Below are 16,081 nucleotides of genomic sequence, written 5' to 3'. Positions count from 1 at the left end.
CTCTCTCCCCGTAGACCTGTATCACTCCCAAACTAATCCCATTGTCCCGCTCTCTCCCCATAGCCCTGTATCAATCCCAAACTGATCCCACTGTCCCGCGCTCTCCCCATAGCCCTGTATCAATCCCACACTAATCCCTCTGCCCAACTCTCTCCCCATAGCCCTGTATCAATCCCAAACTAATCCCACTGTCCCGCTCTCTCCCCATAGCTCTGTATTAATCCCAAACTAATCCCTCTGCCCAGCTCTCTCCCCATAGCCCTGTATTAATCCCAAACTTATCTCACTGTGGCTCTCTCTCCCCAAAGCCCTGTATCAATCCCAAACTAATCCCACTGTCCCCCTCTCTCCCCATAGCCCTGTAGCAATCCCAAACTTATCCCACTGTCCCACTATCTCCCCATAGCCCTGTATCAATCCCAAACGAATCCCTCTGCCCAGCTCTCTCCCCATAGCCCTGTATCAATCCCAAATTTATCCCACTGTCCCGCTCTCTCCCCATAGCCCTGTATCAATCCCAAACTTATCCCACTGTCCCGCTATCTCCCCATAGCCCTGTATCAATCCCAAACTAATCCCTCTGCCCAGCTCTCTTCCCATAGCCCTGTATCAATCCCAAATTTATCCCACTGTCCCACTCTCTCCCCATAGCATTGTATCAATCCCAAACTTATCCCACTGTCCCGCTATCTCTCCATAGCCCAGTAACAATCCCACACTAACCCATCTCTCCTGTTTTCTCACCTCACTGTGCTTCCATCCACCCATTTCCATCTCCCTTGCTCAGCATGAACTGTTAGTCCAATCCAATAATCTCCGTTCTTCCCCTTGATGGATTCGATGATAAAATTCTGCAGCCAAAATAAAAATGGAATTTGAGCAGATTTTGTTACAGCCTCAATTCACACAGCTCTGTATCTCTGTATTCACACTGTACTTACCTGTGTCGTATGTCCTGGGAGTGTTTGATGGGGACAGTGGAGAGGGAGCTTTACTCTGTATCTAACCCCGTGCTGTACCTGTCCTGGGAGTGTTTGATGGGGACAGTGTAGAGGGAGCTTTACTCTGTATCTAACCCCGTGCTGTACCTGTCCTGGAAGTGTTTGATGGGGATAGTGTAGAGGGAGCTTTACTCTGTATCTAACCCTATGCTGTACCTGTCCTGGGAGTGTTTGATGGGGCACTGTGTAGAGAAAACTTTATTCTGTATCTAACCCTATGCTGTACCTGTCCTGCGAGTGTTTGATGGGGACAGTGCGGATGGAGCTTTACTCTGTATCTAACCCCGTGCTGTACCTGTCCTGGGAGTGTTTGATGGGGACAGTGCGGATGGAGCTTTACTCTGTATCTAACTCCGTGCTGTACCTGTCCTGGGAGTGTTTGATGGGGCACTGTGTAGAGAAAACTTTATTCTGTATCTAACCCTATGCTGTACCTGTCCTGCGAGTGTTTGATGGGGACAGTGCGGATGGAGCTTTACTCTGTATCTAACTCCGTGCTGTACCTGTCGTGAGACTGTTTGATTGGACAGTGCCGAGCTAGATTTACCCTGTATCTAACCCCGTGCTGTACCTGTGAGTGTTTGATGTGGACACTGTAGAGGCAACTTTACTCTTTGTCCAACCCTTCTGACAGGTGCTGGCGTCATTCTCACCTGTTCTTCTGGTGTATTTATGATGGCGAGGTGTGAGTTTAGGGATTCACATTCTTGTTCTGAGTTGTTCCAGTCTCTTTTATCCGTTGAGAATTTATAGCATTTTTGGCTTTGAACTTGTCAACCACTCGGACATTGATTCTCTGGGAATAATAAAGAATTCAATCAGTGAGCTACATTGGAACAGAGAAGGTCATTCAGCCCTTCTCGAGGCTATTACACAGGAACAGGAGGAGACCATTCAGCCCATCTCGAGGCTGTTACACAGGAACAGGAGGCCATTCAGCCTCTTTCGAGTCTGTTACAGAGGAACAAGAGACGCCCGATTGATTTTTTTGGGGGGGAGAGAGTTCCTGGCTTCTGCTCCCTTTCATGTGAAGAAGTAATTCCTGACATCACCCCTGAATGTCCCGCCAGATACAAGCTCTCCAGGTATGGACCGGAGGCCACCTAGCCAGATCTCGTTAATGACTACACATAAAAAATGACCCAAAGCAGGGCCAGGTGTGGTTGGTTGTCCCAGTGAGGACTGGATTGGGAAGAGAGTTACTCCCATGGGCAGAATATTGTAGACAGCTCAATCCATCCTTGTTCCACTCCCACTGGCTTCCTCCAGTTACTAAAATTGAGATGTTCAAAATAGCGAGGGTGCTGGACAGAGTCGACGGGGAGAAACTGTCCCCGCTCGTAAAAGGATCCGGAATAAGAGGGCACAGATTTAAAGTGATTTACAGAAGAAACAAATGTGATGTGAGAAAGCACTTTCAAGTGGGTCGAGTCTGGAATGCATGGCGTGGGAGCGTGGTGGAGGTAGGTTCAATCGAGACATTCGAGGGGGCGTTAGATGATTACTTGAGTTGAAACAATGTACAGGGTTACACTCCCACAAACTGCACGGTGATATCGCCCTGGGGAACTGAATTGGGGCAGTTAATATCTGACTTTTCAACTTGAGCAGATCCCCAGGCAATTGCGCTGTCGACCATCAAACTGGACGCGGCAGGATGACCTCCGACCCCTGTCAAGCCTGCCAACTGCCGGAACCTCAGAACCCGTGCCTCCTGACTGAATCATTGTCCACGCCTCCTCCTGTCATACCAGCCTCACTCTGAGAAAGACATTCAACAATCAGCCAACCTCCCCTCCCCCTCGGAACGAACATTTCCAGTTAACTCATGATTCTGGACTCTGGACACGTGTAAATCTGACATTCGTGTTTTATTGCTGTGGTGCCCAGAATCCTGTTCCTTTTCCCACAATTCCCATTTATTGTGTGTGTGTAAAATGGGATGGAATGTGTGAAAAAATAAACCAACTCTTTCATTTACAGCTTGCCTCGAGTGTGCGATGCAAGTTATGAACAGAGGATTGGAAACTTTCCAAATTAAGGGTTGGGGAAAATATGTGACCATTTATAAAGGGGGAATAAGAATTTTTTTAAACTTCTGTTTACAGATGGGTAGAGAGCAGAGAAATTAGGGGGGTTTAAATTGACCCCCACCTGTCCATGACAAATACTTCCGACTGTGAGACTGATTCATCTCTGCATGCCTTCCTCATTGTGAAAGTTATCTCTAATGGAAATGTCAATTATCCAGCATCTATCCTCAACCTGCTGACCTCTCCGAAGGAATACACTGTGGTATTATAGGTATTACGGTACCTGATAGGCTAAAGCACCATTGGTGGAAACTGTATGCTTTCTATTGGTTAGAATGTATGATAGCTCCGCCCTGCTAGGCGGGGTATAAGAACCTGTGCCATCACAGCAGCCTTCATTCTGTACCTGAGCTGCTGGGGTAAACATCTAGCTTATTAAAGCCTTCAGTTGGACTACAACCTCGCTTTAGTGGTCATTGATCGTGCATCAATTTAATAAGCTAGTTTTTTTAAGAAGAAAGGATGGAGCTTCGAATCAAGCCGGAGTGTCTGCAACTCAGCCCCCACGCGGCAAACTCAGCGGCAATCTTCAAGCACTGGCTGGCGTGCTTTAAAGGGTATCTCGGGACGGCCAAAAACGCACCCACGGGAGAGCAGAAACTGCACGTCCTGCACTCAAGGGTGAGCCCGGAGATTTACACCCTCATCGAGGAAGCGGAAGACTTTGATGCAGCAATAGAGCTGCTAAAAGGACAGTATATTCGCCCGGTAAACCAGGTCTACGCCCGGAACCTGCTTGCAACAAGGCGACAAACCGCTGGGGAATCACTGGAGGAATTCTACCATGCACTCCTGGTGTTGGGGAGAAACTGCAGCTGCCCGCAAGTTTCGGCGAGCGAACACACGGAACTCTTAGTCCGGGACGCTTTCGTGGCAGGTATGCTGTCCTCCCAAATCTGCTAGCGACTGTTAGAAAAAGACACCCTGGGTCTCAGGGAGGCACGGGCCCTTGCAGGCTCTCTGGACGTGGCCTCCAGGAACGCCCGCGCTTATGTTCGTGACTGCGATGCAGCCGCCTGGGCAGCGTGGAACACCTCCGCGGCCGACCCCAAGACTTCCCCCACGGGCCTGCAAGGCGGCCTGGCAACCCCGAGGGGCCCCGCTGCTACTTTTGCGGGCAGGCCAAGCACCCCCGCCAGCGCTGCCCAGCAAGGGATGCGGCAAAAAGGGCCATTTCGTGAGGGTATGCCAGGCCCGTGCGGTTGCCGCGGTCTCCGGCGGTGAATGCGGACCGCAACCACAAACTCTTCCACAACCCCGTGCGGCCAGTGGTCGCCGCCACCTTCATAATCTAGGGCCACGTGCGGACCCCGGGCGCGGCCATCTTGTTCTGCGGACGCCACATTGGAGGGATGGGCGCCGCCATTTTGTGCACCCCCAGCCATGTGTGACCAATGGGAGCCGCCATTTTGGGTGAACCCCCAGGACCCCAGCTCAGCTGACCACGCACTGCCCGAAGAGAACTCTCAACTGCTGCGATTAGCCTCGGTGACTCTGGATCAGTCTCGGCCTCGAACACTCTCAATTGCTACGACGACCGTATTCATCAGCGGGCACGAGACGTCCTGCCTAATCGACTCTGGGAGCACGGAGAGCTTCATACACCCTGACACGGTAAGGCGCTGTTCTCTCCTCATCCACCCCATTAATCAAAAAATCTCCCTGGCCTCCAGTTCACACTCTGGAGATAAAGGGGTTTTGTGTAGCAAACCACACAGTCCAGGGAAGGGAGTTCAAAAATTTCTGTCTCTACGTCCTTCCCCACCTCTGCGCGGCTACACTCCTGGGTTTAGACTTCCAGTGTAACCTTCAAAGTCTGACCTTCCAGTTCGGCGGCTTCGCGACCCTTAAGGTCAAACCGCCTTCCCTGTTTGCGAACCTCACCCCGGATTGCAAACCCGTCGCCACCAGGAGCAGACGCTACAGTGCCCAGGACCGGACCTTTATTAGGTCAGAGGTCCAAAGGCTTTTGAGGGAAGGGGTCATTGAAGACAGCAACAGTCCCTGGAGAGCTCAAGTAGTAAAGACCGGGGAGAAGCATAGGATGGTCATCGACTACAGTCAGACTCATCAACAGGTTTACGCAGTTGGACGCGTACCCTCTCCCCCGCATATCCGACCTGGTAAACAGGATCGCGCATTATAAGGTCTTCTCCACGGTGGATCTCAAGTCCGCCTACCATCAGCTACCCCTCCGTACTAGTGACCGCAAATACACTGCCTTCGAGGCAGATGGGCGGCTCTATCACTTCTTAAGGGTTCCCTTCGGTGTCACCAATAGGGTCTCGGTCTTCCAGCGCAAGATGGACCGAATGGTTGGCCAGTACGGTTTACGGGCTACATTCCCGTATCTCGATAATGTCACCATCTGCGGCCACGATCAGCAGGACCACGACTCCAATCTCCGAAAATTTCTCCAGACCGCTAAAATCCTTCACCTTACATACAACAAGGATAAATGCGTGTTTAGCACCGACCGTCTAGCCATTTTCGGCTACGTAGTGCGAAATGGAGTTATAGGCCCCGACCCTGAACGCATGCGCCGCCTTATGGCGTACCCCTCCCTCACTGCTCCAAGGCCCTGAAACGTTGCCTCGGGTTTTTTAGCTACTATGCCCAGTGAGTCCCCAACTACGCGGACAAGGCCCGTCCCCTGATCCAATCCACAGCTTTTCCCCTGTCGATAGAGGCCCGCCAGGCCTTCAGCCGCATCAAAGCAGACATTGCAAAGGCCACGATGCACGCCATCGACTAGTCCCTCCCCTTCCAGGTCGAGAGCGATGCGTCCGACGTAGCTCTGGCGTCCACCCTCAACGAAGCGGGCAGACCTGTGGCCTTCTTCTCCCGTACCCTCCATGCTTCCGAAATCCGCCACTCAGTCGAAAAGGGGGCCCAGGCCATAGTAGAAGCTGTGCGACATTAGAACATAGAACATTATAGCGCAATACAGGCCCTTCGGCCTTCGATGTTGCGCCGACCTGTGAACCACTCTAAAGCCCATCTACACTATTCCCTTATCATCCATATGTTTATCTAATGACCATTTGAATGCCCTTAGTGTTGGCGAGTCCACTACTGTTGCAGGCAGGGCATTCCACGCCCTTACTACTCTCTGAGTAAAGAAACTACCTCTGACATCTGTCCTATATCTATCTCCCCTCAATTTAAAGCTATGTCCCCTCGTGCTAGACATCACCATCCAAGGAAAAAGGCTCTCACTGTCCACCCTATCCAATCCTCTGATCATCTTGTATGCCTCAATTAAGTCACCTCTTAACCTTCTGCTCTCCAACGAAAACAGCCTCAAGTCCCTCAGCCTTTCCTCATAAGGGGCGTCATTCTCCGACCCCCCAGCGGGTTGGAGAATGGCCGTTGGCCGCCGTGAATCCCGCCCCGCAGGTTGCCGAAGTCTCCGGTACCGGAGATTAGGCGGGAGCGGGATACGGGCCGCGCCGGCTGGCGGGCCCCCCCGCTCGATTCTCTGGCCCGGATGGGCCGAAGTCCCGCCAATAAATTGCCTGTCCCGCCGGCGTAAATTAGAGTAGCTATTTACCGGCGGGACAAGGCGCCGTGGGCGGGCTCCGGGGTCCTGGGGGGCGCGGGGCGATCTGACCCCTGGGGGTGCCCCCACGGTGGCCTGGCCCGCGATCGGGGCCCACCGATCCGCGGGCGGGCCTGTGCCGTGGGGGCACTGTTTCCCTTCTGCCTCCGCCACGGCCTCCACCATGGCGGAGGCGGAAGAGACTCCCTCCACTGCGCATGCGCGGGAAACTGTCAGCGGCCGCAAACACTCCCGCGCATGCACCGCCCGGAGATGTCATTTCCGCGCCAGCGGGCGGGGCAACAAACGCCGTTTCCGCCAGCTGGCGGGGCGGAAATCCCTCCGGCGCCGGCCTAGCCCCTCAATGTTGGGGCTCGGCCCCCAAAGATGTGGAGCATTCCGCACCTTTGGGGCGGCGCAATGCCCGTCTGATTGGCACCGTTTTGGGCGCCAGTCGGCGGACATCGCGCCGTTTGGGGAGAATTTCGCCCAAGATCTTCCCTCCATACCAGGCAACATTCTGGTAAATCTCCTCTGCACCCTTTCCAATGCTTCCACATCCTCCCTATAATGCCGCAACCAGAATTGCACGCAATACTCCAAATGCGGCCGCACCAGAGTTTTGTACAGCTGCAACATGACCTCATGGCTCCGAAACTCAATCCTTCTACCAATAAAAGCTAACACACCGTACGCCTTCTTAACAACCCTCTCAACCTGGGTGGCAACTTTCAGGGATCTATGTACATGGACACCGAGATCTCTCTGCTCATCCACACTGCCAAGAATCTTACCATAGCCCAGTACTCTGTCTTTCTGTTATTCCTTCCAAAATGAATCACCTCACACTTTTCTGCATTAAACTCCATTTGCCACCTCTTAGCCCAGCGCTGCAGCTTATATATGTCCCTCTGTAACTTGTAACATCCTTCCGCACTGTCCACAACTCCACCGACTTTAGTGTCATCTGCAACTTTACTCACCCATCCTTCTACGCCCTCCTCCAGGGCATTTATAAAAATGACAAACAGCCGTGGCCCCAAAACAGGTCCTTGTGGTACACCACTAGTAACTGACTCCAGTCTGAACATTTCCCATCAACCACCACCCTTTGTCTTCTTCCAGCTAGCCAATTTCTGATCCAAACTACTAAATCACCCTGAATCCCATGCCTCCGTATTTTCTGCAGTAGCCTACCATGGGGAACCTTATCAAACGCTTTACTGAAATCCATTTCAGTTACAAGTGGAGTACCACAAGGATCTGTTCTGGGGCCGTTGCTGTTTGTCATTTTTATCAATGACCTAGAGGAAGGCGCAGAAGGGTGGGTGAGTAAATTTGCAGACGATACTAAAGTCGGTGGTGTTGTCGATAGTGTGGAAGGATGTAGCAGGTTACAGAGGGATATAGATAAGCTGCAGAGCTGGGCTGAGAGGTGGCAAAAGGAGTTTAATGTAGAGAAGTGTGAGGTGATTCACTTTGGAAGGAATAACAGGAATGCAGAATATTTGGCTAATGGTAAAGTTCTTGGAAGTGTGGATGAGCAGAGGGATCTAGGTGTCCCATGTACATAGATCCCTGAAAGTTGTCACCCAGGTTGATAGGGTTGTGAAGAAGGCCTATGGAGTGTTGGCCTTTATTGGTAGAGGGATTGAGTTCCGGAGTCAGGAGGTCATGTTGCAGCTGTACAGAACTCTGGTACGGCCGCATTTGGAGTATTGCGTACAGTTCTGGTCACCGCATTATAGGAAGGACGTGGAGGCTTTGGAGCGGGTGCAGAGGAGGTTTACCAGGATGTTGCCTGGTATGGAGGGAAAATCTTATGAGGAAAGGCTGATGGACTTGAGGTTGTTTTCGTTGGAGAGAAGAAGATTAAGATGAGACTTAATAGAGGCATACAAAATGATCAGGGGGTTAGATAGGGTGGACAGTGAGAGCCTTCTCCCGTGGATGGAAATGGCTGGCACGAGGGGACATAGCTTTAAACTGAGGGGTAATAGATATAGGACAGAGGTCAGAGGTAGGTTCTTTACGCAAAGAGTAGTGAGGCCGTGGAATGCCCTACCTGCTACAGTAGTGAACTCGCCAACATTGAGGGCATTTAAAAGTTTATTGGATAAACATATGGATGATAATGGCATAGTGTAGGTTAGATGGCTTTTGTTTCGGTGCAACATCGTGGGCCGAAGGGCCTGTACTGCGCTGTATCGTTCTATGTTCTATGTTCTATATACACCACATAAACTGCTTTACCCTCATCCACCTGTTTGGTCACCTTCTCAAAGAACTCAAGAAGGTTTGTGAGGCACGACCTACCCTTCACAAAACCGTGTTGACTATCTCAAATCAAATTATTCCTTTCCAGATGATTATACATCCTATCTCTTCTAAACCTTTCCAAGATTTTGCCAACAACAGAAGTAAGGCTCACTGGTCTATAGTTACCAGGGTTGTCTCTACTTCCCTTCTTGAACAAGGGGACAACATTTGCTATCCTCCAGTCTTCTGGCACTATTCCTGTAGACAAAGATGAACGAAAGATCAAAGCCAAAGGCTCAGCAATCTCCTCCCTAGATTCCCAGAGAATCCTCGGATAAATCCCATCTGGCCCACTTTCCAGAATTGCTAACACCTCCTCCTTGTGAACCTCAAGCCCTTCTAGTCTAGTAGCCTGAATCTCAGCATTCTCCTCGACAACATTATCTTTTTCCTGTGTGAATACTGACGAAAAATATTCATTTAGCACCTCTCCAATCTCCATGGACTCCATGCACAACTTCCCGCTACTGTCCTTGCCTGGCCCTACTCTTACCCTAGTCATTCTTTTATTCCTGACAATGGAGGCATTACCTGGCCAGCAGGAGATTCACTTTCCTCACGGACCAACGGTCGGTTGCTTTCATGTTCGATAATGCACAGCGGGGCAAGATAAAAAACGACAAGATCTTGCGGTGGAGGATCGAACTCTCCACCTACAGCTACGAGATCTTGTATCACCCCGGGAAGCTAAACGAGCCTCGTGACGCCCTGTCCCGCGGCACATGTGCCACCGCACAAGTGGACCGCCTCCGAGCCCTCCATGAGGACCTCTGCCACCCGGGGGTCACTCGCTTTTTCCATTTTGTCAAGACCCGCAACCTGCCCTACTCCATCGAGGAGGTCAGGACAGTCACCAGGGACTGCCAAATCTGCGCACTTCTACCGACCTGATAAAGGCTTCCCGTCCCTTTGAACGCATCAGCAAGGACTTCAAGGGCCCCCTCCCCTCCACCGACCGCAACACGTACTTCCTGAACGTGATTGACGAGTACTCCCAGTTCCCATTCACCATCCCATGCCCCGACATGACCACAACCACCGTCATCAAGGCCCTCCATAGCATCTTTGCACTATTTGGGTTCCCCGCTTACATACACAGTGATAGGGGGTCCTCCTTTATGAGCGACGAACTGCGTCAATTCCTGCTCAGCAAGGGCATCACCTCGAGCAGGACGACCAGTTACAGCCCCCGGGGTAACGGACAGGTAGAGAGGGAGAACGGAACGGTCTGGAAGACCGTCCTACTGGTCCTACGGTCCAGGAACCTCCCAGTCTCCCGCTGGCAGGAAGTCCTCCCGGATGCCCTCCACTCCATCCGGTCACTGCTTTGTACAACCACCAATCAGACACCCCACGAACATCTCCTTGTCTTCCCTAGGAAGTCCTCCTCTGGGACCTCGCTCCCGACCTGGCTGGCAGCACCCGGACCATCCTGCTCCGAAAATACGTTCGGGCGCACAAGTCAGACCCGTTCGTCGAGAGGGTCCATCTGCTAACCCCCAGTACGCCTATGTGGCGTATCCCGACGCCCGACAAGATACGGTCTCCCTACGGGACCTGGCGCCTGTTGGAACCCCACGCACATCCCAGCCACCAGTCCCACCCTCCCCTCCACCGCAGCATCTTACAGGCGGATCGGTCCTTCCTCCGGCCCCGTCTAGGCCCCCCCCCCACCCACCGGCGCCCCCCACAGGCGCTCCCTTCCCAGGTCAACTGTTTTCCCACCAGCGCCGTCGATGGGTGCCGAAGCTGCCATGGAGATCGAAGCCACGCTCCCGGAGTCACAGACGCCCGAGCCTCTACCAGAGTCACCACCGAAGCTCCGACGATCGCAGAGGATGACCAGGGCCCCCGATCGACTGATTGCTTCATTTTAATTGTAAACTGTAAATATAAACCATCAAATGTACATAGCTATCAGAATTGTAAATAGTTATTAAACACTGTACGGCGGTATTACGGTACCTCCATAACTAATTATACCACGTTGCCATGATTTGTAGTTTCAGGCCACCACCCCCGCCGGACTCTTTTTTAACAGGGGGTGAATGTGGTATTATAGGTATTACGGTACCTGATAGGCTAAAGCACCATTGGTGGAAACTGTATGCTTTCTATTGGTTAGAATGTATGATAGCTCCGCCCTGCTAGGCGGGGTATAAGAACCCAGCAGCCTTCATTCTGTACCTGAGCTGCTGGGGGAAACATCTAGCTTATTAAAGCCTTCAGTTGGACTACAACCTCGTTTTAGTGGTCATTGATCGTGCATCATACACCATTGGATTTTTGATACTGAACTTTGGACTGGCAAGAAACAGTAATTATTTTCACTGGGGTCTTTACCCTGTATCTCTTACATTCTCTATTCATCCCCTCCCCCATCCGCTGTCTTTTATTGTGTTAGCCGAGCAGCAGGCAAATTTGCAACCCTTCGCCAGTGTTGGAGTTTGCCCAAATAAACGAACCCTCTGAGTTCATCCTATTTCAGGATTCCGATGGGATGATTGCCAGGAAATTAGAACACCCCAAAAATGTTGAGGTTGCCCTTAGGAAGGAGGGAAGCGAAAACACATTTATCTCCATGGGTGGCTGCTCAGAGACGATATTAGGGCTATTATGAATTTTAGAAAAAAAGGTCTCTACGTAACAGCTTTGAGAGGCAGTTGGGGGGAAACAGGGTGTCCGGAATCCCAGAAAGGAACAAACTGTGGGAGGTGCACTGGGAAAAGGGGAACTGTTAGCTTGTACGCACCTGGTAAGATTCGGAAGGTATTGCAGAGCATGTTTACCCTCTCGCTGTTTTGGGCAAGAGTCGCGGACACATTCTGGAACTTTCCCTTCAGCATTGTCTGGTTCCACAGAGACTCAGCAAATGCCCTGTTCAACTGGCGTTCGATTGCATTTTGACACGCGTCTAACTTCTGGTTCGATAGCAGAACTGAGGGATGGAGAAAGAGGGAGAGAGAAGAATGTAGGATATATCAGTGTGTCACAATGAGGGATGTGGGATATATCAGAGTGTTACAGTGAGGGGTGTGGAGTATATCAGAGTGTTACAGTGAGGTGTGTGGAGTATATCAGAGTGTTACAGTGAGGGGTGTGGGGTGTATCAGAGTGTCACAGTGAGGGGTGTGGGGTATATCAGAGTGTTACAGTGAGGGGTGTGGGATATATCAGAGTGTTACTGTCCTTAAGCCATGAAATAAATCATAAAATGTTGAAATCTAACTACTTTTTTGTATATTTATTCTTTGAATCCTGCCAACAAATGGCAGCTACATGTGATATGATTCAAACATTTTTGCGGTATCTTCTGTTAATTCCCAATATCTTTTACTCAACAAAATCAATTCCCTCACTCTTGTTGGTGTTGAGCAACCTCATCTCGCTGTGTCCCCATCAACTTTACACTAATTCTGTGAATCCTGTTTCAGCTGACTCATCCAACCTGAACAGTAACTCACCCGTGAAGGTGTCCTCACTGGGCTCTGAGATTCTGGCCTCTGTTACTCACGTCAGATATTACATAGAATTTACAGTGCAGAAGGAGGCCATTCAGCCCATCGAGTCTGCACCGGCTCTTGGAAAGAGCACCCCACCCAAGGTCAACACCTCCACCCTACCCCCATAACCCAGTAACCCCACCCAACACTAAGGGCAATTTTGGACACTAAGAGCAATTTATCACGGCCAATCCACCTAACCTGCACATCTTTGGACTGTGGGAGGAAGCGGAGCACCTGGAGGAAACCCACGCACACACGGGGAGGATGTGCAGACTCCGCACAGACAGTGACCCAAGCCGGAATCGAACCTGGGACCCTGGAGCTCTAAAGCAATTGTGCTATCCACAATGCTACCGTGCTGCCCCCAATATATCCATATCTGTGGTAACTTGTTAAAAAGGTGTCAAATCTCCTCTCTCCTACCTTGTTATCATCAGTCTGTGTGTGTGTATAACGCTCTGAGAATCTATCCCGGGTTTGAATGAGTAAACTATAGCTCTAATACTGCCCTAAAGAGAGTTTGCTGCAAATCACTTTAACATAAGGGCAGCATGATGGTGCAGTGGTTAGCACTGCTGCCTACCGCACTGAGCCACAGCTTCTGCAATGGTTTTTGCATGATCCTCATGCATTTCTTTCCCCTGTTTACGGAAGTCCTCCTTGATAAAAGTCATCAGTTCCTGTATCTGGGGCCTTACACCTTGCCCCTCCCCCGCCTGCATGCTGGAAGAGACTTTCTGTGAAGCACAAGTCTGTTTCAACTTTCCAGCCAAATCTCTCACTGTTTTCTGCCGGGTCCGGTGATCAGAAGACCTACCGTTCCAGGGGTAAACTACTCCTCTAACATTCACCTACGCCTTTTCATCAAAATTCCCCCCGGATCTGGGTAAAAAGAACCCTTTTCTGTGACTTTGAACAGGAACAGCCCTTTATGTGATCAATCACTCCATGGTCACAAGCGGAAGTCATGAAGTTACCTCCTTTAGTACTGTAGCACCATCGATCACACACGAGGCGAGACGTAAAGAACTTCAATCGAGGCTTTATTGAGCAGACTTGTTCAGACACGTTCCCCCAGCAGCTCAGTGACAGAATGCAGCTGCGGGGATTAAACCCAGGTTCTTATACCCCTCTATCTGGGTGGAGCCCAGTAGGTGGAGGATCCAATCGGGATCCAGCATCTGTCCTCCAATAGCTCCTCGGCATTCCTGGTGTACCGTATTACCCCTAATACATACCACCACATTCTCCCCTTGTTAAAAAGGAACCCGGCGGGGTGCTGGGTGGTATGGTGGTAGGGGTTTACAGGGTCGGTACCTTAACCATTGAACTATATACAACCATGCCGCTTTTACTGGGCCACCGAATTATTCACATTTTACCCGATTTGCAGTGTTAACTATTTACAACAATGCCGCTTTACTGGGCCACTGAATTATATACATCTTAAGTCGATTCGATGAGTCGAGATGGTGCTCTGGTCGCCCTTTCCGATCGTCTCAGCCCGGGTGGTGGTGGTGGTGCTGGCTCGGGTCCGGTCGACTCTGGGAGCATCGCGCTGTCCCCTTCTGTTTCCTTACTCCTAGACGGGCCTGGGAGGAGCACCGATCCCGCCGGGAAGGGGGTGGCTGTGGGGTGCACCGGCGGGAGTGAGGGGGAGGTGATTTGTGTTGGGGGGGGGGGGGGGTGGGGAGCTCCGGCGGGCGGCAGGTCCCGCAGAGAGACCGTGTCCTGTCGGCCGTCTGGGTACGCCACGTAGGCGTACTGCGGGTTTGCGTGGAGTAGATGTACCTTTTCCACCAGTGGGTCTGATTTGTGCGCCCGCACATGTTTCCGGAGTAGGATGGGTCCCGGGGCCGCCAGCCAGGTCGGAAGTGACGTTCCAGAAGCGGACCTCCTAGAGAAGACAAGGAGGCGCTCGTGAGGCGTTTGGTTAGTGGTGGTACACAGCAGGGACCGGATAGAATGAAGGGCATCCGGGAGGACTTCCTGCCAGCGGGAAGTTGGGAGACTCCTAGACCGTAGGGCCAGTAGGACGGTCTTCCAGACCGTTCCGTTCTCCCTCTCTACCTGCCCGTTCCCCCGGGGGTTGTAGCTGGTCGTCCTGCTCGAGGCTATGCCCTTGCTGAGCAGGAATTGACGCAGCTCGTCACTCATGAAGGAGGACCCCCTGTCGCTATGGATGTAGGCGGGGAAACCGAACAGGGTAAAGATGGTGCCGAGGGCTTTAATGACCGTGGCCACGGTCATGTCGGGGCAGGGGATGGCGAAGGGGAAGCGGGAGTATTCATCAACGACGTGTTGCGATCGGTGGAGGGGAGGGGGCCTTTGAAATCCAAACTGAGGCCTTCAAAGGGACGGGAAGCCTTTATCAGGTGCGCTCTATCTGGCCTGAAAAAATGCGGTTTGCATTCTGCGCAGATTTGGCAGTTCCTGGTGACTGTTCGGACGTCCTCAATGGAGTAAGGGAGGTTGCGAGCCTTTATGAAGTGGTAGAAAAGAGTGACCCCAGGGTGGCAGAGGTCCTCGTGGAGGGCTTGGAGACGGTCCACTTGTGCGTTGGCACAAGTGCCGCGAGATAGGGCATCGGACGGCTCGTTCAGCTTTCCGGGACGGTACAAGATCTCGTAGTTGTAGGTGGAGAGTTCGATCCTCCACTGCAGGATCTTGTCGTTTTTTATCTTGCCCCGCTGTGCATTATCGAACATGAAGGCTACCGACCGTTGGTCAGTGAGGAGAGTGAACCTCCTACCGGCTAGGTAATGCCTCCAATGTCGCACAGCTTCCACTATGGCTTGGGCCTCCTTTTCTACTGAGGAGTGGCGAATTTCCGAAGCATGTAGGGTCCGGGAGAAAAAGGCCACGGGTCTGCCTGCTTGGTTGAGCGTGGCCGCCAAAGCTACGTCGGACGCGTCGCTCTCGACTTGGAAGGGGAGGGACTCGTCGATGGCGCGCATCGTGGCCTTTGCAATATCCGTTTTGATGCGGCTGAAGGCCTGGCGGGCCTCTGTCGACAGGGGAAAAGTAGTGTATGGATTAATGGGCGGGCCTTGTCTGCGTACTGGGGGACCCACTGGGCGTAATAAGAAAAGAAGCCCAGGCAGCGTTTCAGGGCTCTGGTACAGTGGGGGAGAGGGAACTCCATGAGGGGGCGCATGCGTTCGGGGTCGGGGCCTATCACTCCATTACACACTACGTAGCCAAGGATGGCTAGATGGTCGGTGCTAAACACGCATTTTTCCTCGTTGTAGGTGAGGTTGAGGGCGTTAGCGGTCTGGAGGAATTTGCGGAGGTTGGCGTCGTGGTCCTGCTGATTGTGGCCGCAGATGGTGACGTTGTCGAGGTACGGGAACGTGGCCCGTAAACTGTGCTGGTCAACCATTCGGTCCATCTCTCGTTGGAAGACCGAGACTCCGTTCGTGACGCCGAATGGAACACTTAAGAAGTGGTATAGCCGCCCATCTGCTTCGAAGGCAGTGTACCTGCGGTCACTGGGGCGAATGGGGAGCTGGTGGTAGGCGGACTTAAGGTCCACGGCGGAGAAGACCTTGTACTGTGCAATCCGATTGACCATGTCGGATATGCGGGGGAGAGGGTACGCATCTAGCTGCGTGTACCTGT

The 16,081-nt window shown here is 52.0% G+C and overlaps 1 long non-coding RNA gene across 1 annotated transcript; it reads right to left on the bottom strand.

Moving 5' to 3' along the window:
- Positions 1-794: 794 nt before the first annotated feature.
- LOC140406494 (uncharacterized) lies at positions 795-14,089 on the bottom strand. Its single transcript, XR_011939170.1, has 4 exons — positions 13,438-14,089; positions 11,707-11,892; positions 1,655-1,797; positions 795-851 (listed from the first exon to the last, which is right to left on the bottom strand). It is a non-coding gene; the product is annotated as an uncharacterized lncRNA (long non-coding RNA).
- Positions 14,090-16,081: the final 1,992 nt, after the last annotated feature.

Source organism: Scyliorhinus torazame, unplaced genomic scaffold (genome assembly GCF_047496885.1).
Source record: "Scyliorhinus torazame isolate Kashiwa2021f unplaced genomic scaffold, sScyTor2.1 scaffold_567, whole genome shotgun sequence".
Taxonomy (NCBI): Eukaryota; Metazoa; Chordata; class Chondrichthyes; order Carcharhiniformes; family Scyliorhinidae; genus Scyliorhinus; species Scyliorhinus torazame.
The sequence above is the reverse complement of the archived record's forward strand: the minus strand, read 5'-3'. Positions and strand labels throughout refer to the sequence as shown.